This window comes from Gossypium hirsutum, chromosome A02, assembly GCF_007990345.1.
Source record: "Gossypium hirsutum isolate 1008001.06 chromosome A02, Gossypium_hirsutum_v2.1, whole genome shotgun sequence".
Lineage (NCBI taxonomy): Eukaryota > Viridiplantae > Streptophyta > Magnoliopsida > Malvales > Malvaceae > Gossypium > Gossypium hirsutum.
Genome location: NC_053425.1, coordinates 63097768 through 63121140, shown reverse-complemented (window position 1 = coordinate 63121140; position 23373 = coordinate 63097768). Strand labels below are relative to the sequence as shown.

Genomic DNA, 23373 nt, shown 5'->3' with positions numbered 1-23373 from the left:
TTTTTAATATTTTTAGGTTTAGGGTTTTAATATTCTTACAGTACGTTTGGTTCACTGTAATGGAATAGGGCTGTAATTGAATAGAGCTGTGATGGAATAGACCTGTAATCAGTAATTCAACTGTTTGCTTGAATGGAATGAAATAGAAATGTAATAGTATTCTTGTGTTTTGTTGAATGGAATGATGTTGTAACAGCATAAGGAGAAAAACTAAAATGACCAGAATACCCTTAGTAGAATTTTTTTAGGTAGATGATTATTGTTATTGTTATTAAAATTTAATAAAATTATTATTAAAAATAATTTAATAAAAATAATAAATAATTCAACCATATTTTAACATAATTATTATTAAATATAACTTAATAAAATAATATATAATTTAATAAAATTCTTAATAGAATTATTATTATATAAATTAAAAAATCATAATTATTATTATGTTTTTATCCATTTTTTGTGTTGTTTGTATTTCAATTATTTTTCCTGCCCTCCCTTAACTATGTGTCATTTGATTAGCATTCATATTGTTGCAAGAGTAAAAGAATGTGAATTGTCTAGATTGTAGGAGAACGTGAATTGCATAGAGTGTGTTTATCTTTGTATTTAATAGTGAAAAAAGATTATGAATAATTCCATAAGATATATTCACATAATTTATTACTGATAAATCCCAACCAAAATAACTGAAATTGAAATTCAGCAACAACATGGAGGCCATGACAGTTTTGGTCAAACAGTCATAGCCCAAGTACAAAATATAATGAACAAATTCACATGCATGTAGAAAGATCATTAGCTACTGGTCAAATACAAAATATAATGATAGTTTTGGTCAAATAGTCATAGCCCAAATACAAAATACAAAATAATACTAATTATCACCATAGAATCATTAGTAGCAGAAAGATCATTAGCTACTGGACCTTTTTGTTTAGCTAAACTTCTAGAATTTGTAATCAGCCCAGAATGCCTCCTGTGTGGAGGATCTGCTGAAGACCAACCAGAAGGTCTGGTCTCTTCACTTGTGGAAAATCTACCATATCATCATGTTGCTCCAGATAGACCATGGGGCATTATCTAAAAATACTATGTAACTAAATATACATAAATAAAAGAAATATTCAAGCAAAAAATAAACTATTGCAATATATGACCAGACAAAATCAGGAGCAAGAAAAATAGAACATGCCTAACTGACTATCAGCAATTGCACCTACAAGAGGTAAGTTAGAGCTAGTTTCAGCACAAGGGCCCTAGAAAACATTTAGAAATGCAACACACAGTCAATAAAAACTAGTCAAAGGTGGTGCAAAGTGGATTATTACCCTTAGAGCTCTCTTCTTCAGCTTGTTCATTATAGAAAATTGTTTGAGCCTAGCTTTCACAGTCTTACCCAACAGAATGTTTGGTGCTTTCTTGGCATTTTGTAGCCATGGATGTTCTGCATACAATAGTTGGGATGATTTTTCATACATAGAAAACATATATCAACATAAACAAAGCATGCAACATGTACAGAAGGTTACCAAGCACTTCTTGTACTGTAAGATGCTGCTTTGGATCAGGATTAAGCATTTTCTTTACAAGGTCCTTTGCATTGTCCGAAACCTTAGGCCATGGGTCCCTCTCAAAGTCAATAGCAGAGCGAATAATTGCTTGTGTCACCCTCTGCTCAGTCTCTATATGCAAACACGACTAGCCAGTTTAGACATAAGAATACCTCTAAAATGGCATGAAATTCTTCCTTGGCTATTCCAATTCTATCAGTGTCACTTGAATCAACAACATAAATTATTGCTTGTGTATTTGGGAAATAGCATCTCCAATATGGCCTGTAAAAGATGCTAATTAAAAAGAAAAGTGGAAGACGAGTGTTGGAGGGTGGTGAAGTCAATCGGCGTGTTCAACAAGCAGCAAATTGCCCGATGAAAGGACTAAAATCATCACAAAGAAAGAAAATTGGCGATGAAAAATTCCAAAAAACAAAACTCCTTCCTAAGTAAATAAATGAAAAATGATGAATCTTCTTTCATCTCACCTTATTGTCTAGCTAAAGAGCAGTCAGAAAAACCCACAACATATCCCCATATCAGAATTAAATAAATAGAGGAAGCAAAGTAACTTAGAGGTTGCATCTCCATTAGTTAGAAGACACATCACAACAACTAAAGCTACTTTAACAAATCAATTGAAAATTTCATCTGTACCAAAGGTATTGGGATGTTTCCTTGAGAACACATAGCTTAAAAACAAGTACCTAATGCTTGTCTGACCACCTGCAAAAATCAAAACTAGATTTAATTTAAATTGGAACAAAGAGTTAAATGAATGTTACTACTTTATAGAATCTCACAACTGATAAGCAAAACGGAGCTATATGTTTAAACTCAACAACTGAAACAATTTCTCTGTAAATTCAAGCCACAAAAGTTTTTGCTGATATAATCTTATAAAATTCAAAATATAACTAAAATTCCCAAAGGCCTTGTGGCAAATGCCAAAGCAAGCAGGCCAACCAGATAACTATAGGATCAAAAATGAAATTCAATGATTTAATTTGAAGTAAAAGGATTAAGGCAAATTTCAATGATTCGATAAATTAAATTGAACTCCATTTGTATAAACTACATTAGTTGCTATTTTTGATTTATTAACGTTAACTTACCTAAATCCCATACTTGAAACTTGATGTTGTTGTATTGTACAGTCTCTACATTAAACCCAATCGCTGCAAAAAAAGAGTTCAAAAAAATGGCACATCGAAGCTGTCAGGCATTTAGAAAAAAAAATGAAGACCCAAAACAAGAATGATAAAGAAGAATTGAGAGAGTAGCCGACAAAGGCAAACCTACTTGGAATTGTAGAGGATACCTCACCCATCTGAAGCCGATCTGTTGGAAGATGATCAAAACAATAATTAAAAAATGAAATATGGCCCTAACTTGAGAGGGCGAAGGCGTCGAGGGCGAAGGCGTCGATGGAGCTTCAAGCGTGAGGAAGGGTAAAGTTAGTGAAGAGGCTGGAAGGAAAATGTGAGGAAGGGAGAAGGGTAAAGTTGAAACTGACACGTGATAAATGGCTATTCTGTGGGGAAGGTGCCGAATGCTATTCAGTGTGTTTAGTAGGAATAGAGGAGGGATTGAATAAGGTTGTAATAGGCATTACAGCCAACCAAACATTGGTTTGGTGGTGGGCCTATTGAATTGGGCTGTAATCTATTCCAATTACACCCAACCAAACATAATGTTAGGGTTTAAGGTTTTAATATTTTTATGGTTTTTGGGCTTAGGGTTTTTTTAAAAGTTTTTGGGGTTTTCGACTAAAACTGAGGAACTTCAGAGGTGTTTTCAAGTTGAGAATGTCATAACACACCTCATAGCACATACATTTCATATGTTGTAGCGGGATAAGGCCATCACCTCAAAAACCCATTTTGGGAAAATCTAATTTCGAGGTGATTGTGATTTAAAAGATAAGGGGTCAAAGTCCAAGTGGAGGTCCCAGTCGGTGGCCGTGATATAGTCATAGGTTTAAGTATAACTGGGGGCTAGTTGACGGTTGTTATGCTGTCACGAGTTCAAGCTTTTTGGATACCATGCAAATGAAGCCTTATATATACCATATATAATATTGAGGTCAAAATCATAGGGAAAAATGGGGGTATATCTAGTGTAATCAACATGATTTCTTTTCTCTATTTTCACGTAGCCGTTATCTTTAACCTTCCATTCTTATTTGAATGCTGACACAGAGGTGGACACAAAAGAACTCTCGGGGGAGAGCGGATATTTCGGCAGAAGTATAGGTCAAACTTTTTTTGGCGTGGAAATGGTTGTAGTTATTAATGGGTTGTTTAATAATGGAAACCTATGTTAGTCCAAAAGAAGCATCACCTTTACTCCACCGAAATAGTCACTCCCTAGTTGAGAGTCCTCCTGCATCCATGACAGTACCGACCTTCAAATAAGAAGAAAGGTTAAAGGTATTGGCTGCTTGGAGATGGAGGAAAAAATTATGCCAATTATAGCGAGAAGGCCCACAGTTTTTCCCTATGATTATGCCCTTAAACTTCCATATGTTATTTATCAAGAAACATTTTCGGGTATTCGAAAAGTTTGAGCTCATGGTCGTATAGAGCATTAACTATCTCCCCCATTATACCTCTATCCATGACTGTGTAATGACCATCAATTGTGACCTTAGCAATACTATCACCCATGACTATACAAAGCAAAATAATCCCGAAACTCAACTTCCCCAGTATAGGCTTCAGAGGTAATGGTCCCATCTCGACATGATATATGGAATATGTGTGGCTCAGAGCGATACCGGATCATGAAGACTCAATAATACTTCGAACATCGACTAAATTTTTTTAGCGACAGAAAGTTTTAACACCGAGAAATGTTTTGTATAGGAGTGATGAATAGGTTGCCGGAGAAGATTTTTTAGAGACAATGAAACATGAAGTTGAAAACATGTTGAAAGAGTAGTGTCTTCTAGGAATATATCCAAAACATACCTAAAAAAGGTTGAAAAATTGGACGGGCATGTACTTTTAAAGAAAAAGGTTAGAGAAAGCACACCCAACTAGGCGCGCTTTCCTGCTATGACAATGGGCAGGCTCGCCCAGCTGGGCGTGATTTGTCTAACCCTTTTCTGGATGAAAATTAAAAGTAGAGGGCCACAAGCAATATTTTTGTATAATTGAGGCACTTTCGAGGCGTCGAATACTATTAGGAGCACTATTTTCATGAAATTATATAACTTCAGGAATGCGCTTTCGAATAATGCTTTACATTCCATCATATTGTTCGATGAATGTGTGTATTCATAAACATATATTGATGCACTTATTCCCTCTCTCGTTGGCTTTATTTTCCTATTAAAGGTGTAACATCCCGATTTTGGGCCTAGTTAGAATAGTGGTTTCGAGACCACAAATCTAAAGTAGAAATAATTATTTTATGATTATTATGAGGTCTATGATATGATTGAATACATGTGTGAAAATTTCATGAAGAAATTTTATTGATAAAGTATCAAATTTGACATGTAGGACTAAATTGCAAAAGTTGCAAAATGTGAGTTCTAGAAGCTTTAAGCATGAAATTGCCATGGATTATTAATTAGAGGTCCTTGAATAGAAATTTTCCCAATTTTTATTTTTATGGACAAAAATGGGCATGAATAGGAAAAATTTGAAAAAAATGCCTTAAGGGCATTTTTTTTCATTTCGTTAATAAAAGAATAAAAAGGGAAAAGAAGTTAAAAATTAATGTCCATATTTTTCATGTGTGCCGAAATTTCTAAGGGTTCCATAGCTAGGGTTTCTTCAACTTTCAAGGTCAATAGTAAGTGCATCCTAGCCCCTTTTTTAATGCTCTTTACATTTTTGAAACCCTCGTAACCCGATTTACCTATTTGGAGCCATATTTTGAAGTAGGGTTCATATTTGAAATTTTATCCATGTATGACATGCATGTGTTTTGATGTCTAATGGAAGAATATGAATGTTTGACGTGTGATAAACATCTTTTACTAAGTGATTTCTAGTGAAAATGGCTAAAAAAGACTTATTTATAAAGTTTGTAAAATGAGTAGTAAGATGTATGATTTAATGAGAAATGTGGGCTACTATGAGCATGTTATAAGTTCGGCTAGGCTCGGATAATAAAGAAAATGAACACATTTCATTTTACGAGCCTAGGGGCTAATTTGTAATTATATGAAAATTTAGGGGCAAAATTGTATTTATGGACTATTTTGAAAAATGCGATAATTAAATAAGTGAAATTTGCTATTATAGATCAAGAAAAATAGAGCCTGGACCTAAATCGAGGAAAGAACAAGGTCGTAGACTAAATCGAATAGCTGGTCATATTTTGGTACCGAGGTAAGTTTGTGTGTAAATAATGGAACATTACATTATTATGTTTTTAATGCTTTAATATTGCATGAATTTTGTGATTGTCTTTCTGGATTTAATTAATGATAACTCTATGACGATTCGACGAAGTTTGATATCTCGAAACCCTGGTTGAACCTTAAAATAGTTAGGATACAAAGTCGGGACATGGCATTGGCATCAATATGTGATCCCATGTAAGACCATGTCTGGGACATGGCATTGGCATTGATATGTGATCCTATGTAAGACCATGTCTGGGACATGGCATTGGCATCGATATGTGATCCCATGTAAGACCATATCTGGGATATGGCATTTGCATCTTACTATGTGCATGAGAGTTCCCAAGTATCCTTTAGTATTCCAAATGGTTCAACGAGTAATCCAAAGATTATGTCAAAGAAATGTCAAGGTATGATCATGCTGGAAAGGTATAGGTATGTACACAAAACTCATAAATATTGAGATTATGAATCGATGAGACCTTGGTAAGAAGTGAATGAATGAATTATGATCATGAGTTTTATTGTACATTATGTAAATGACATGACTTAAAATGTACCTATGATACTTGATGACATTGTGATAATATTATTATGTCATGTGTATAATAACGCATGGTTAATGTTGTTAATTATTTACATGCAAACTTACTAAGCTTTATTCTTACTCTACTTTCTTTTCATTTTCTTATAGTATTACCAAGCTAGCTCGGGGATCGAAGGGACGTCGGAGCTCGATTCACACTATCAAACTAATTTTTTGGGTATAGTGAATTCAAGTATTTTGACAATAGAATGTATAAGGACTTGGTCTTTTTTTTATAGGTCATATTGGTTTAGCCAAATGTGTTGGCTTATAATGATTTGATAATTCATTTTGTATATAGCCATGAGATATGGCTCATATTAATTATGAGGATGTAATCCTTTTTGTATATGCATGCATGTGCTATGGTCACTCATGATGTGGTTAAATTCATTTGGCATGGATAAATTGTTAATATGATCATGGATGTTTGATGATGAAATTATGAGTAAATGGCATAATAACAACTAAGGCTTGAATGTATAAAATGAAAGTAAATTGATGTTACATAATGCATGTGATTTAGTAAGCTAGTGTAAATTGATAAGAAGTTGATATGCATGAGCCATGTTCATGAATGTGTAAGTGCTCATTTATGCCATGTAGGATGCCATTGAAATGTGTAATTGTGCATGTGTTATTGAGGGTGAAAAAAGGCTTGGAAAATAGCCTCAAAGTTGTCCACACGGGTAGACACACGGGCGTGTGTCTAGACCGTGTGTGACATACAGTCTGCCCCATGGGCGTGTGATCCGGCTGTGTGTCCCCTGCACCCTAATTAGGTAAAATAGAATGCCCAGTAGTAAACACATGGGCAGAAACATGACCGTGTGTCTTCACTGTGTGAAGGACACGACCTTAGGACATGGGCGTGTGCCCTGGCCGTGTGAAGTCTGCACCTAATTTTTGAAATTTAATTTGCAACACGGCCTAAAAGTACACAGGTGTGTGACTTGGCCGTGTGACCCTAATTGCGTTGATGACATCATAAACAGAGAGTTACACGGGTTGAGGACACAGGCGTTTCCCAAGCCACATGGGCGTGTGTGACCACACGGCCTACCCACACGGGCGTGTAACCCTTCAAAACTGGAAAATTTTCTAAGTATCGTAAAAGTTTCGAAAGTTTCTCGGCTTAGTCCCAAACCACTCTGAACACATGTTTTGGGCCTCCTAGGCCCGCAATAGGGACAATATGATTGTTTTAGAATGGTTTTAATTTGGATGGATTTTCATGACCCGATATAGTATGATTTCTTGTGTGTGAGTCCATTAACACCTCGAACCCTGCTCCAGTGTTGAATATGGGTAAGGGGTGTCACATTTAGTGGTATTAGAGGTATGATTTAGTCGATTTTCAGACTAACGTAGCATGTGTACAAGTCTAGCTATACATGCCATAAATGAATTATGATAGTGTGACGACTCCTGACCTTTTAAAATTGTGTTTTCATACAATAATAAATCCTGATTGAGCTGAAGCTGACGATGTAGAAAGTAATGCGCTGGCTCCCACTCAAACCCCTCCACCACCACCTATGATGAATGCCTGATATACGGAGTTCATTCGAACAAACCCGAACGCTCAAACCCCTCCACCGCCACCTATTCCTTAGCCTGCTCCTGTAGCATCCCAAGATATGGATTTTATGAGATTGAATAAACCTCCAGTGGATAAAATTCGAAAGCAAGGAGTTGAAGAGTTTCGAGCTAGTATAGATGATGACCTTGAGAGGGCAAAATTCTAGCTCGAGAATACCATTAGGGTATTTGGTGAGTTATCATGCACACCTGAGGAATGCATGAAGTGTGTTGTGTCACTACTGAGAGACTCGGCTTATCAGTGGTGGAACACCCTTGTATCGGTTGTACCAAGGTTTCCAAGAAGAGTTCCGTAAAAAGTATATTAGCCAGAGGTTTATTGATCAAAAAAGGAAGGAATTCCTTGAGTTAAAACAGGGCCGAATGATGGTAACAAAATATGAGCATGAGTTTGTGAGACTTAGCAAGTACGCTTGGGAATGCATATCAATTGAGGTCATCATGTGTAAGAGGTTTTGAGGATGGTTTAAATGAGGACATCCGATTGTTGATTGGCATCCTAGAATTAAAAGAGTTTGTTATACTAGTTGAAAGAGCTTGCAAGGCCAAGGAATTGGCTAAAGAGAAAAGAAAAGCTGAGTTTGAGTCTCGAGATTCGAAGAAGAGACAGATGAGTAAGTCACTGCAGTCCTTATCCGAGAAACTGAGAGAGTTTAATACTCGATCGAGTGCTTCAGTTGGGTACTCAAATAGAAATAAGGGTAAGCATTACTCAATTTCAAAAGCTCACACCACTTCAATTGCTAGTGTTGGTAATGCCCGACCGAGTAAAACGAAGTGTTTATATTGTGGTAGACGTCACCTCGGCGAATGCTAAGTTAATGACGGAGCTTGTTTTAAGTGTGGTTCCCAAGATCATTTTATTAAAGATTTCCCTGAGATGGTTGAGAAAGAGAGATTTTAGAGTATAACAGCCTGTTTTTAGGGTTAATCAGAATTGTGGTTTCGAGACCACAATTTGACATCAAAAAATTTAGTTTTATTATTATTTTAATATTTACAGCATGATATTATAGTTGTCTAAAATTTTCGTAAAGAAATTTTATCATTTAAATGGTTAATTCGGTAAAAAGGACTAAATCGCGTAAAATGCAAAAGTTGCATGCTATTAGAAAAAGTTGTTATTTGGCCTTGGCTTTTAAAGTGAGGGTCCTCAAATGGTAATTAAACCATTTGAATTGTGAGTGGACATGTTTGGTCATGCATGAAATATTTTAATGGTTTTACATTAAGGGTAAAATTGGAAATTGGTTATTAAAGGTTAATTAAAGAAACAAAACAAGAAAATGCATGCAAGGTTCATCTCTTTCAGCTGAATATGAAAGAAAAGGAAGCCATTGTTGTTCTTTTAAGGTTCAGCCATTCATCATCATGCATGTAAGTCCATTTTGTCTCAATTTTTGATAATTTTTACGTTTTTTTAGATCGTTGCTTCGTAATCTAGCTAGCCTGTACCTCTGATTTCAAAATTGTTAAAGTATTTGGATGATGCCATTGTTTAATGTTTGAGTATCTTGATGTTTAATGATGGAAAATAAATCTTTGATGTTAGATTAATGAGTTTTGTTAAGTGAATTCTAGTCAAAATGTCAATTGTGGACTAAATTGTGAAATATAATTAATTGTGTGGTAAAAGTGTGAATAAATGAAAAATATGGGCTGTTATGTGCATATATAAAATTCAGCTAGCTTGGGCTATGATGAAATTGATTAAATTTGCGTTTTACAAGCTTAAGGACTAATTTGTAAAAAGGTCAAAAGTGTAGGGGTAAAATAATAATTTTACCAAAATATGAAATTGGATTAAAATGAATAGAATATGAATTGAAATAGCTGAATTTGATTGATTAGATCAAGTTAAGCCTCGTACGAGTCTATATCAAGGGAAAATTAGAGTTCGGACTAGTCGATCCATTTCAACATTTTGATGATCGAGGTAAGTTCATATGTAATAAGCATTGTTAAATTTATGCTTTTAATGCTTTGAAATCGTATAAATTGTATATACGTGACTCTTGTTATGTTTAACGACATATTGACTAAGAATGGCTCTTGGTGTGCGATTTGAGATAGCTTCAGCTATATATATATGTGGCACTTAGTGTGTGAAATATTGAGAATGGCACTTGGTGTGCGAGATATTAAGTCTGGCTCTTAGTGTGCAGACATCGAAGATGCAACGAAATTACGTGTATGTATGAAATGGTAAGGATCGGTACAGGTATGTATGCAAAACTCATGAGAAATGATTTCGGTTTATGATGCATCTTTGTAACGAAGTAAATAAGTAAGTCATCCCTATGAGAATGATTTTGTGATGACCTTGTGATTATGGGTCCATGATTATGTTGTATAAGTATGTATTTATATCATGATGGTTGAAATGATTTGTAAAGGTGTTATTAACTTAGTTATCATTATTTTACACTAAAACAGTTTTGGACAGCAGCAGTCCGACTTTGAAAATTCACCAAAAAATGGTGAATATCGAATTAGTGGTTGAATAAGATATTTAATTATTGAGTCTATTTTCTTATAAAGAAAACGGTGTAAGCAAAATAATTTTATATTATGAGATATTTGAATTTTTGTGAGACAGAGTCAGAATGAATTCGAAATCCCTTGTTCTGATTTGGGAAAATCATTAAAAATTATACAAAAATAATTCTGGGTTATAGTTTATATTCTTAAAATCCTTAATGAGCCAATTTTCAAAAGAACAAACAGGAACATCATCTGAATCCCGTATGAGGAGATAATTAATTTTTAGAAAAGAAAGCTCGAAGCTATCAAATAGCAGAAAAAGGGTAAATTTGAAGAATAAACTGTACTTATTGGCTAATCCATAAATTCTAAAAATTTTATGGTAGAAGTATATATGAGTCTAGTTTCAAGAAAAATTATCAAATCATAATTTAGAAATCTGTAACTCAAGTTATAAATAATTTAGTGACTACGAGTAGACAGCTTGACTGAATTATGTACAATTATGAATGTGCTACCTTGAAAACATGTTGTTAGAATTTGGCAAAAGCATGTTAATAAGTTGCTTATTATTTCCATACGGACTTACTAAGCTATATAGCTTACTCCCTTTCCTTTCCCATCTCTTATAGGTTTATTCAGCTAGCTCGGGTTGGAGATCGCCGAAAATTCAATCACACAATCAAACTACCATTTGGGGTATAAGTATTCAAGCACTTGAGTTTGTGACATGTATAGGGGCTTAGCCAATTGTGTATGTGTCATTTTATTTGGCCAAATGTATTGGCTTATGATGATATATTGATTCATTTTGTATATATAGCCATGAGATGTGGCTTATATTGACTATTTGGGTTGTAATGCCAAATTATATGTACTTGCAGGTGCCAAAGGTCATGTGGTGTGATAATGTTGTTTAATATGGATAGGTGTGTGGATATGGTTTAGGTGCTTGATAATTGGTTGATGAAATAATTGGCATAAGTATGAAATAAGAGAATGGGTTAATGATAGTTATGGCATGAAAGTTTGATAAGTTTAAACTAGGCAAAGTATGGTACCTTATGCATGAATAAATTGATATGTAATTGCCATGATCATGACTTGTTTGATGATGTTTAAATGCTCAATTATGGCATGAAAAGTGCCATTCAAGTTATGTTTAAGTATGTGCAAAGGAGGGTGCCAAATGGCTTGGTAAATAGCCACTTTCTTGGCCACACGGGTAGAGACACGGCCGTGTGTCTCAGCCATGTGGAGGGCACGGCCTAGCACCTGGGCATGTGACTTGGCCGTGTGACACTATTTTTTTGTTGACGTCATAAACAAAAAGTTACACGGGTTGAGGACACGGGTGTGTGTGACCATATAGCCTACCCACACGGGCGTGTGACCCTGTTTCATGATGAAATTTTCTAAGTTTTCCCAAAAGTTTTCAAAGTTTTCGATTTAGTCCTGGATCATCTCCGTTGTGTGTTTAGGGCCTCGCGTTTAAGGGACGTTACACATATGTATGAATGTTTTTGATTTGAATGAAAATTTATGGCCCGATTTTATGTAATTCTCTATGTTTAAGTCTGATAATGCCTCGTATACTATCTCGGCCTCGGACACGGGTAAGGGGTGTTACACAGAGTGCAAGATCGGGCAATGCTACTTTTAGAGGAAGACTACAGAGAAATCTGGGAAATAGAATAAGTAGTAAGAGTGCACCTAGAGATCCAGTTGTGAGACCCGAGGGTAGAGCTCCTGCGAGGACTTATGCTATTCGCGCTCGCGAAGAGGCCTCATCCCCTGATGTGATTACAGGTACTTTTTCTCTTTATGATACTTCTGTTGTTGCTTTGATTGATCCAGGATCTACCCATTCGTATATTTGTGTGAAATTGGTGTCTTGCATGAAATTGCCTGTTGAGTCTATAGAATTTGTGATAAAAGTGTCAAACCCTCTAGGCAAGCATGTGTTAGTTGACAAAGTGTGTAGGAATTGCCCTTTAATGATTAAAGTCATTGTTTTCAAACTAATCTTATGCTTTTTCTGTTTGATGAATTTGATATAATACTTGCTATGGATTGGTTGACCATGCATGATGTAGTAGTGAACTATGGAAGGAAAATCATTGAATTGAAATGTGAAAGTGGTGATATTCTTCGGGTTGAATCAGATGAATCGGATAGCTTGCCTGTATTGATTTCTTCTATGATTGCTCAGAAATGTATAAGAATGGGTTGTGAAGCTTATCTTACCTTTGTGTTGAATACAAAAGAGTCTGAGTTGAAAATTGAGTTAGTGCCGGTAGTATGTGAGTATTCGGATGTGTTTCGGGAAGAGTTACCCGGATTGCCTCTGATTAGGGAAGTTGAGTTTGGTATTGAGTTAATTCCTAGTACTACATGTAATATCCTGATTTTGGGCCTAGTCGGAATAGTGGTTTCGTGACCACAAAATCCGAGATAGAAATAATTATTTTATGATTATTTTAAGGTCTATGATATGATTTCATGATTGTGTGAAAATTTCGTGAAGAAATTTTATGCATAAAGTGCTTAAATTGAAATTAGGGACTAAATCGAATAATTTACAAAACTTGCATTCTAGAAGTTTCTAGTATGAAATTGTTTTGAAATATTAATTAGGAGGTCTTAAATAGCAATTTTACCAATTTCTAAGTCTATGGACAAAAATTGGACATGGATGGAATTTTTGGAAAGTTTAGTAGTAAGGGCATTTTGGTCATTTAGGGGTAAAATGAATTAAAATACAAAATTAAAAGCCAATTTTGCTCATCTTCAACCCCATGGCTGAATATAGCAAGGAGAAACCATGGCTAGGGTTTTTCAAGCTTCCAAGTTCAATTGTAAGTCCGTTCTAGCCTCGTTTTTAATGATTTTTACATTTTTGGAGTCCCGGGTAAATTGATTTAGCTTATTTTAGCAATAATTTAACCTAGGTTTTATATTTGGAAAAATACCCATAGGTGAAATTTGTGTATTTTGGTGTTTTATGATAGAATATGAGGTTTTAAATTATGTTGGACAACTTGTGCTACTCGGTTTTAAGTGAAAACGAGCAAAAGGGCTTAATCGGTAAAAATACCTAATAGTCATAAGTACATGTTAGAGTGAAAATTTGATGTTGCCATAGAAGGGAAAAATGATCAGCATGTCATAAAACATAAGAAAATAGGCTGAAGTTTAATTTACGAGCTTTGGGGCAAAAGTGTAAATATGCAAAAGTTTAGGGGCAAAACTATAATTTTTCCAAAATATGATTTTGGGTCAATTTGAATAATGTGAGTCCTAATTAGACTATATTTTAAATGATAGAGTAAGGAAAACTAAAATTCGGGCTAAAATGGGGAAAATACCAAGTTGTGGACAAAATGGTAAAAGTAGCCATTTTCGCATACAAGGTAAGTTCATGTGTAAATAATGTAGCATAATTGTTATTTTTAAGTTATTGATGTTAATTATATGATATGCTGATTTTGTTATCGTGAAATATTATGCTTTGTGGTTAATGTTGAGTAATATGCAAATTATGTTTACTACTTGATAAATATGAATTGCTACCGAGTATCGGTTCCGATATTCCATGGAAGACGACAAATGTGAGATCGAGGGAAAAAGCCCATTTGAACCTTAGGAATAGATTAGGATACAAGTGACAAGTCACTAGGATGGTTGAGCATCCGAACTCGTTGAGTTGAGTCCGAGTTCACTTATGGATGCGAATGTCTGAACTCGTTGAGTTGAGTCCGAGTTCGAGAGATGTAACTAAGCATCCGAGCTCGTTGAGTTGAGTCCGAGTTCACTTATGGATGCGAACGCCCGAGCTCGTTGAGTTGAGTCCGAGTTCACTTATGGGCGGGTTACATGGTAGCTTGGCTACATATGTAGCACTTATGTGCAAACTTTCCATATATCCGAATTATATTCCGATGTGTTCAACGGGTAAAGTTCTACTGAAATGGAGGAATACTCGAGATGAAAGGGACGTATTGGTAAGTGTTGTGAAATGAATACTTTGAACAGGTATGTACTTAACCCTCGCGTTGAAAACTCGATATAACAACAATATGGTAAGATGATAAATGAAAATGTGATATGAATGTCTTGGTGATGATTATGCAAATGATGTTTTATGTTTGCTTATATGGTTATGTTACTTTCTATTTGCATGTGAACTTATTAAGCATTTATGCTTACTCCCTCCTTTTCATTCCTTGTAGTTTTGATAAGCCAGCTCGAAAATCGGGAACGGTCGGAGGCTCACTCACACTATCCGTATACCATCTTGGCATAATGGCTTGTATATTTTGAGTATGGCATGTATAGCATTATAATCATTTTGTATATATGGTCTTATGATATGGTTATTGAGTGGTATGGAAATGCTTGGTAATGATTAGCCATTGGAATGGCTAATCATGATCATATTTGGTGTTATGTATGCTAAATTACCAGCTAATCCATGGAAACCATGAAATAGGTAAAATTTACCATAAAATAGATTCAGACAGCAGTAGTGACGTGAATTTAAAAAATCACTAAAAATAGTAAAAATGGAATTAAATAATGAATAAGTTATGGAATCGAATCTTGATGAGTCTATTTTCATATGGAAGAAGCGAAACAGGTATATGAGCTATATTTTATGAGATGTTTAAATTTTTGTGAAACAGGGCCAGAGCGATTTCTGGATCCCCTGTTCTGACTTTGGAAATTCACCATAAATTTTACAAATATAATTAGAAGTCATTCTTTATATTTACAGATTCATTATTGAGTCTAGTTTTATTAGAGATAAATGGCATAGTCATTGAAGCTCTGTACAGGGAGATATCTAATTCGTAATACACAGAGGTCAGAGTAGTCGAACCCTGAAACAAGGGAGACTTTAACTAATAAACTGTACTAATTGGATCAACCAAAAATTCTAGAAAAACATTAATAGATAGATATATGAGTCTAGTTTCAGGAAAAATTTACAGAATTGGATTTCGAGTTTCAGAACTCGAGATATGATTTTTAAAGTGACTGTGATGCAGTTAGCCAGCTTGTCTGGAAATTTTAAAATGAATTGTATGAGCTGTTTAAGTAATGAATTAAGTCCGTTAACACCTCGTGTTCGACTCCGGCAACAGTCTCGGGTATGGGGCGTTACACTACACCTATCTTAATTGCTCTGTATAGGATGGCTCCGACGGAATTAAAGGAGTTGAAAGTTCAGTTACAAGAGTTAACGGATAAAGGTTTTGCATGACCTAGTTATTCTCCATGGGGGTGAAACGATACTATTTGTGAAAAAGAAAGATGGTTTAATGAGATTGGGCATTGACTACAGACAGCTCAATAAGGTAACCATAAAGAACAAGTATCCCTTGCCAAGGATTGATGATTTGTTTGATCAATTGAAGGGAGCCACAGTGTTTTCAAAGATAGACTTGAGGTCCGATTACTACCAGTTGAGAGTTAAGGAGTCTAATGTGCCGAAAATTGCATTTCGGTCGAGGTATAGTCACTATGAATTTTTGGTTATGCCTTTTGGTTTAACGATTGCTCCTGCTGTATTTATGGATTTGATGAACCATATTTTCCGACCGTACTTGGATAAATTTGTTCTTGTTTTTATTGATGATATACTGATTTACTCTTGTAATGAGACTGAGCATGCCAAGCACTTGAGAACAGTTTTGCAAACTTTGAGAGACAAGCAGTTGTATGCTAAGTTTAGTAAAAGTGAATTTTGGCTTAGAAAATTTGGATTTTTGGGTCACATTGTTTTGGGGTGATGGTACTAGAGTTTACCCGAGTAAGATATCGGCTATTTTTGAATGAAAACCGCTGAGGAATGTGTCAGAGGTTAGAAGCTTTCTAGGCTTAGCCGGCTATTACAGACGGTTTGTTAAAGGATTTTTCATGATTGCTACTCTGATGACGAGGTTGTTACAGAAAGATGTCAAGTTCGAATGGACAGAAAAATGCCAACAGAGTTTTGAGACACTAAAGGCATTGTTGATTGAGGCACCGATTTTAGTACAACCAGAACCAGGAATATAATTTGTAGTTTATTGTAACAGCCTAGTTTAGACCCTAGTTGGAACAGTGGTTTCGGGACCACAAATTCAAGTCAAAAAAATATTTTAATATTATTTTTTGTGTTTACAACATGATATATGATTTGTGTGAAAATTTCGTGTGAAAATTTTATCGTTTGTGTGCTTGATTTTATAAAAAGGACCAAATCGCGTAAAATGCAAAAGTTGCATTCTATATGTTAAAAGTGTTTAATTGCTATGATTCTTTAAAACAAAGGTCCTTATAATGTTAATATGCCATTGATAAGGATAATGGACATTAATGACCTTATAGTTGATGAATAAATAGTTTATTAAATAAGGGTAAATTGGTAAACTATTGTTAATGTTATTATAACAAAAAAAAGCTAAAATCATTTTATTTTCTTCATCTTCCAACCAAATATCAAAGGAAAAGAAAGGGTTTTGAAGCTTTTGAATTTTCGACACTTACATAGCTTGATTGAGGTGTGAAATTTGTTCAATTTTTTATGATTTCTATGTTTTTGTGATCGTTGCTTTGAGTACTAGCTACCCTGTACTTTAATTTTTGAATTTGTTAGTGATTTTGAATAATGCCATTGATAAATCCTTAAGTTTTATATTGTTTGATGATGAATTTTGAAGGCTTTTGTTGTTTGATATACATGTTTAATTAAGTGATTTTTGACAAAAATGCTTATTAAGGATTAAATTGTGAAATTTACAAATTGAGGGGTCAAAATATGAAATAAATGAAAAATATGGGCCGCTAGGGACCAATAGAGAATTTGGCCAAGCATGGGTTGTAATATCCCAAATTAGGACCTACACGGAACAGTGGTTTTGAAACCACAGATCCGAGGTAGAAATGTTCATATCGATAGAGTTTTAAGGTCTACTGTGTGATTAAATAATTGTGTGAAAATATCAATGAGAAATTTTACCGATAAGATGTGAAATTGAGTTATTAGGGCTAAACTGCAAATAAGTGAAAACATGTGTTCTATTGATTAAGGGATTTAAATGTGATATATTTGAAATTTGAAGTCCTTATTTAGTAAGTAGACCATTATATGTCATTATGGACAAAAATGGACATAAGAGGGATAAAATATCAAGGTTTTAATATAAGGGCATTTTGGTCCATTAATTATTAAAAGAATTAAAAGGCAAAAATAGTCAAAAATTGTGTTCATCTTCACCCTCCTGGGCCGAAATTCTCAAAAAGCCATAGCTAGCGTTACTTTCATCTTTCAAGCTCAAAAGTAAGTGCATCCTAACCTCGTTTTTAATGTTCTTTATATTTTTGAAATCCTCGTAGCTCGATTTAGCTATTTCTACCCTCAATTTGAGCTAGGTTTCATGTTCAAAAATATATACCCATGAATAACATGCTTGTGCTTTGATGTCTAATGGAAGAATATGAAAGTGTGATGTGTGATAAACAACTTTTACTAGGTGGTTTTTGGTGAAATTGATAAAAAGGACCAAATTGTAAAAGTTGTAAAAAACTATGTGTAAGTGTGTGAATAAATGAAAAGTGTGCGTCGGTATAAGAGAGAAGATGGTTCGGCTAGGCTTGGATAAAGAGAAAAATGAAGTACTTTTCATTTTACGAGCCTAGGGGCAATTTCATAATTATGTAAAACTTTAGGGGAAAAATTGTAATTTTTCCATATTGTAATTTTTGGACTGAATTGAATAGTGCGTGTATTAAACAAGCTAAATGTACCATTATAGATCAAGTGGGACGAGGACTAGACCTTGACCGAGGAAAAAGCAAGGTTGTGGATTAAATCACAAATTGTCACATTTTGCACTGAAGTAATTTTGTGCGTAAGTAATTCAACAATTCCATTATTATGTGTTTAACATTTGACATCATAAGATATATGCATGTATGCTCTAATGAAATTGGTTTGTGATGATGCAATGAAATCTTGGTGATAGCCATGTATCTCGAAATCCCCGGGAACCCAGAGGAATGCTTCAGATTCGGATATCATGACACCATGGTTGATGAGATCTTGTGTAAGACCATGTCTAGGACATGGCATCGGCGTTGATATGTGTGCTAGTGTAAGACCATGTCTGGGACATGGCATCAGCATCAATGTATGATCCTGTATAAGACCATATCAGGGATATGGCTTCGACATCGTTAAGTGATTTCATATAAGACCATGTCTGGGGCATGGCATTGATATGATGTCCCGTATAAGCCCATGTCTGGGACATGGCATCAGCATCGATATGAGACTTCGTATAAGACCATATCTAGGATATGGCATTGATACGTGATCCCATGTAAGACCATATCTAGGACATGGTTTTGGCACTTTATTTGGTACATGATAATCTTGATCGTCCTTTAGTATTCCGGGTGGTGCAACGGGTCATTCAAGATTTTGGTTAAAGAAATGAAGTATTATATGTAAAAATGTGCGGTACAGGTATGTACGTAAATCTCATGAGTATCAAACTCGATTCATGTTGGGAAATTTAGTATGAGAGGAAAAGAGTAAGATAAGCATGGTGTTTGAGGATTTTTATTTTAAATCATTGTGTGTAACATGATGATGTGGTAGTAATTGATAGCATGTTTAATCCATGAATTTCATGATCTACGTTGTTTATTATTTACATACAACTTACTAAGCTTTATGCTTACCCCTTCTCTCTTTTCCTTTTTCCTTTAGCATCACCAAGCTAGTTAGGGATCGTGGACATCGGAGCTTGATCACACTATCAACAATTCTTTTGGGTATATTTAGCTTAATACATTTAAGTATGGCATGTATAGGGGACTTAGTATTTTGTTACACATGTCATGACGGTTGGCCAAAAGTGATGGCTTATGTTGGTACATTAATTCATTTTGTATTTCGCCACGAGATATGGCTCATAATGATTAATGGGTTGTAACCCTAAATGTTAGTGCATGCATGAATTGTGTTATTGCTCTTGAGATGTGTGTAGAGTTGGTAATGAATGGATGAAGTCAATTTGCATGGTTATGGCGTGATTTTGAGTAAACAAATAGATTAAATGAATTCAACAAGATATGGGTGTTTTAGTAACCCATTTATTGCCAAGATAATCACCATTAACATGTAAGTGTGTGTGCATGTGTTATTGAGGGTGACAAGAGGGCTTGGAAGATAGCCTCAAAATTATCCACACAGGTGTGTGTTTAGGCCGTGTGTGATACACGGTTAGGCCCATGGACGTGTTGTTCAGCCGTGTGTCCCCTATACCCTAATTTTACAAGTCAGTATGCATGGTAGTAAACACACGAGTAGAGACACGGCCGTGTGTCTCAGTCATATGGAGGACACGATCTCAGGATTTGGGCGTGTGCCCAGGCCGTGTGAAGCCTGCACCTTAAATGTGAGAATTTAATTCGCCACAAGGCCTAGCATACGGGCGTCTGAATTGGCTGTGTGATCTTTAATTGACGCTGACGTCATAAACAAAGAGTTACACAACCTGGAGACACGGGCGTGTCCTTGTGTCTACACGGGCGTATGACCCTGTTTAATGAAATTTTTTCTAAAATTCACAGTTTAGTCCCTAATCACCCCGAAATATGTTTTGGGCTTTGTAGGCCCGTAATAGGGACGGGTTGCACGTGTATGTACAGTTTCACATTCAAAGAAATTTTATGGTTCAGTTCTCTATATATATCTACATTTTAATCCAGTAATACTTCGTATCCGTCCCAGCGTCGGACACGAGTAAGGGGTGTTACTTGGGTTTTATTGAATTTTGAGTAATTTGTGTTTTTATGAAATAGGGACTAAATTGTTAAAATGTGAAACTTTAAGGGATAAAGTGCAAAAATACCAAATATGTGTTCATGGACTAAATTGAATGTGTTGATGAATAAAAGAGTTAAATTTGATTGTATATAGATCAAGAAAAGAGGAACTCGGACTTCGATCGAAGCAAGAACAAAGTACTCGACTAATCGACTAGTTTTGTCGTTTTTATGTCCGAGGTAAGTTCGTACGTGATAAACTTTGTTACACTTATGTTTTAAATGTTTTAATAATGCATAAATTGTATATATGTGACTACGAATGCGTACGTTGATAAATCGACTATGTTTGGCACTTAGTGTGTGAATTGGAATTGCTTCGGCTATATAAGGCACTAAGTGTACGATAGCGAGATAGCTTCAGTCTAATGTGATGGCACTAAATATGCGAGACCGTTATAGCTTTGGCTAATCATTGATGCACTAAGTGTGCGTGTTCTTAGAGTATTAGAAGATCTCTGATCGATTTAACGTACTGAACAAAGAGGTGAGAACGAAATAATTAAAGTACAGGTACGTACGATACCTATGTGGTAATTGATACTATGTGTATGAAGCTTGATGAACTTATATATATACATGATAAAAGGGTCTTGAATTAGAATTGAATTATGATATGAGAACTACTAAGTGTTTATTAATTGATGATTTATATATTTGAACTATTGAGTATGTTTGGTACAAACTTACTAAGCTATGAAGCTTACTGTGTGTTATTTGTCTTTGTTTTATAGATTATCGAAGCTAGCTCGGACATCGGGGATCATTGGGAACCATTATCACACTATCGAATCAACTCGTTGGTACTTTTGAAGCTTGTATATATGGTATATGGCATGTATAGGCTAGTGTCATTTTGGTATGTCATGAGCTTTGATATTAGCCATGTGATTTGGCTTGTTTTTGATGTAAATGTTGGTATGTTTTTAGCCAGTTAAGTTGGCTTAAGTTATGTTCTTGATAAGTGATATATGTGATGCATATAATGCCTTTATATGTTGGCTTGTTTTGGTATGTTTGCCATAGTTGTGGATATAGTTAAATGGATGCTAATTTGGTTAGTTATCAATGTTTAAGGAATGATAAATTTTGAAGGTTTTTGTATAATGATTGAGTATGTTTTGAATATGGAATTGAATAGTTGAAATGATTATGAATTGATGGCATGATATGAGTATGAATTGGCATGTTTTTGGTTGCCTAATGATATACTGAAATGGTGTATTTTGGGTGCTAAGTGTTCATGAGAAAGGGTGGCAAATTGGCTTTACAAATGATCTATTTTTGTCCACATGGGCGTGTATCTCAGCCGTGTGCGACGCACGGTTATGTTACACGGCCGTGTGTCCCTTGGGGTAGCCCTTCGAATTAAAGTTAGTATACCCTATAGTTTTGACATGGCCTAGACACACGGGCATGTCTATTGGCCGTGTGTGATACACGGGCTAGTATACAGGCAAGTGATAGGTCGTGTGGTACAAGTCAGAAAGTTACACGGGTTAGAGAAGCGGACGTGTGGTCAGCCGTGTGACTTAAGTCAATATGTATGCCCTATTTTCACACGGCCTATGACACGGGCATGTCTGGTGGTCGTGTGAGGCACACAGCTTGTTTACACGGGCGTGTGACCTAATAATTAAGGAAAAAATTTTCTAAGTTTCCCAAAGTTTGCATATGATATCGGTTTAGTCCTGAACCTTGTTTAAGCATGTTTTAAGGTCTCATAGGACCTTAGAAGGGACAATATGATTGAGAAGAATAGATTTTAATTATGATTGCACAAATTTATGTTTTATGTTGTGATTGATCGGTAAGGCCTAGTAACACTATTTTGGCAACGAATATGGGTTAGGGGTGTTACAATTTAATTGGTATCAGAGCTATAGTTTAGTCGATTCTAGGACTAATGTAGCGAGTGAGAGTCTAGTTATACATGCCATATATATAAACTGTGATAGTGTGATGATTCCTGACTGTTAAAATGTGTTTTTTATATAGCAAATGGATCCCGAACGAGCCATAGTTGATGATGTAAAAAGCAATGCGCCAGCTCCCACTCAAGGGGCTGCGCCGGCCGATTCTAGGCCTATTTCTAGTAGTTAGGGAGGAGAGGCTAAGCAAGCCTTCTTCCAAATGATGACTGAGTGGTTTACGGAATTCGTACGAACAAATCTGACTACTTAACAACCTCCACCCCCACCTGTTCATCAACAAGTTCCAGTTGTGCCGCAAGTGATAGATCCAATTCGGTTGAGTAAGCCACCAGTGGATAAGATTCATAAACATGGGTCTGAAGAGTTTTGGGCTACGGTTGATGACGATGCTGAGAAAGTTGAGTTTTAGCTCGAGAACACTATCAGAGTATTCGATGAATTATCCTGTACTCCAGATGAATGTATTAAATGTGTTGTATCCTTATTGAGAGATAATGCTTATCACTGGTGGAAAATGTTGACATCAGTGGTTCCTAGTGAACGGGTTACCTAGGAATTCTTTCAGACCGAGTTTCGGGAAAAGTATATAAGCTAGAGATTCCTCGATCAAAAACATAAAGAGTTTATAAAATTGAAACAGGGCCAAATGGCCGTCACAGCATATGAAAGAGAATTTGTGCGTTTGAGCAAGTACGCTCGGGAATATGTTTCCACTGAAGAGATCATGTGTAAACGATTTGTTAACGGGTTGAATCAAGATATAAAGCTGTTAGTCGGGATACTTGAATTAAAAGAATTTGTAGTGCTAGTTGAGAGGGCTTGTAAAGCCGAGGATCTCAGCAAAGAAAAGAGAAAAGCTGATTCTGAGGCAAGAGATTCGAGGAAGAGATCGATGAATAAATCTTATCATTCTTCATCAAAGAAATCTAGAGACTATTTTAACCGATCGACAGCTTCAACGGGATATCA

General features: G+C 35.4%; 1 long non-coding RNA gene across 1 annotated transcript; it reads right to left on the bottom strand.

Moving 5' to 3' along the window:
* Positions 1-772: 772 nt before the first annotated feature.
* LOC107932183 (uncharacterized) lies at positions 773-2869 on the bottom strand. Its single transcript, XR_005909151.1, has 5 exons — positions 2856-2869; positions 2669-2768; positions 1724-2279; positions 1530-1629; positions 773-1444 (listed from the first exon to the last, which is right to left on the bottom strand). It is a non-coding gene; the product is annotated as an uncharacterized lncRNA (long non-coding RNA).
* Positions 2870-23373: the final 20504 nt, after the last annotated feature.